This window comes from Hypomesus nipponensis, chromosome 15 (assembly GCF_054491055.1).
Source record: "Hypomesus nipponensis isolate SF chromosome 15, ASM5449105v1, whole genome shotgun sequence".
Lineage (NCBI taxonomy): Eukaryota > Metazoa > Chordata > Actinopteri > Osmeriformes > Osmeridae > Hypomesus > Hypomesus nipponensis.
In genome coordinates, this window is record NC_140375.1 from 17,665,001 (window position 1) to 17,666,549 (window position 1,549).

Consider the following 1,549-nt stretch of genomic DNA (forward strand, 5'->3'; position numbering starts at 1 on the left):
GAAGTTCCCTGGTTCTGTAGTGTTCTGATCTTGTACCGGGGGGGCTTGACTGGAACACTGCGACATCCACGGTTCCTGCAGCTCCATAAAAGTGTCATCGCCCAGAGTAAAGAATGGGAGCAATAAAGAGTGGAGATGATGTGTGTGTGTGTGTGTGTGTGTGTGTGTGTCTGCTTGTGTGTGTGTGTCTGCTTGTGTCTGCTTGTGTGTGTGTGTGTGTGTGTGTGTGTGTCTGCTTGTGTCTGCTTGTGTCTGCTTGTGTGTGTGTGTGTGTGTGTGTGTGTGTGTGTGTGTGTGTGTGTGTGGGTGAGATCTAAGACCCACTCCAACCTGCTGGGGAAACTCCCTTTATCTTCCTGCCTGCTGTGTGTGACTAATAATAGATGCTGAAATTGGACTGTTACAAGAAGAGCTGTCTGTGTGTGTGTGTGTGTGTGTGTGTGTGTGCTAACAGTTTAGGAGCCGGGAGAAAACAGTGATGTCATGAAACGATGGTGTCTAAAGACAGAAGAGGACAATGAAACTATGAGTCATTCCATGGGAGACAGACAGACCCTGAATCACCAATCAGCCCCTCCACACACACACACACACACACACACACACACACACAGAGAATACATCTTTATGTGGGAACACTGTTACACACACCTGCACATCAGTGCAACCACACACTCACGGGAGAGGGGGGAGGAGGTATGGAGGGGGGGGGGGGAGAGGGGGGAGGAGGTAGCAAGAAGGGGGGAGGAGGCAGGGAGAGGAGGGGGAAGAGGTAGGGAGAGGGGGGGAGGAGGCAGGCAGAGGAGGCAGGGAGAGGGGGCAGGGAGAGGTGGGGAGGAGGCAGGGAGAGCGGGGGGGAGGAGGCAGGCAGAGGAGGCAGGGAGAGGGGGGGGGAGGAGGCAGGCAGAGGAGGCAGGGAGAGGGGGCAGGGAGAGGAGGGGAGGAGGCAGGGAGAGGGGGGGGGAGGAGGCAGGGAGAGGGGGGGGAGGAGGCAGGGAGAGGGGGGGGAGGCAAGGAGAGGAGGCTACTGTCAAAGCAAACAGGCTCACCCAACTCTGAAGCATCAGTCTCACTCTTGTTTGCTTTCTTCTGTGAAGCCATCCTTTGACATTCAATCTCCTGGCATCCAACAGAACAACTCACGAAATGCTCAAGGCCTGTTGTCTGGGCCCAGCACTTCCCTGCAGTCACAGCTACACACCCGTGTGAAATGTATACCTTTGCACAACTCAAGCAATGCCACATCCTGATGCTTCACTGTTTATAATGTCAAAGGCCTCAGCACTCTGAGGGAGAGAGAGAGAGAGAGAGAGAGAGAGAGAGAGAGAGAGAGAGAGAGAGAGAGAGACAGACAGACAGAGACAGAGAGAGACAGAGAGAGAGAGAGAGAGAGAGAGAGAGACAGACAGACAGACAGACAGACAGACAGACAGAGAGAGAGAGAGAGAGAGACAGAGAGAGAGAGAGAGAGACAGACAGAGAGAGACAGAGAGAGACGGACAGAGAGAGAGACAGAGAGAGAGAGAGAGAGAGAGAGAGAGAGAGAGAG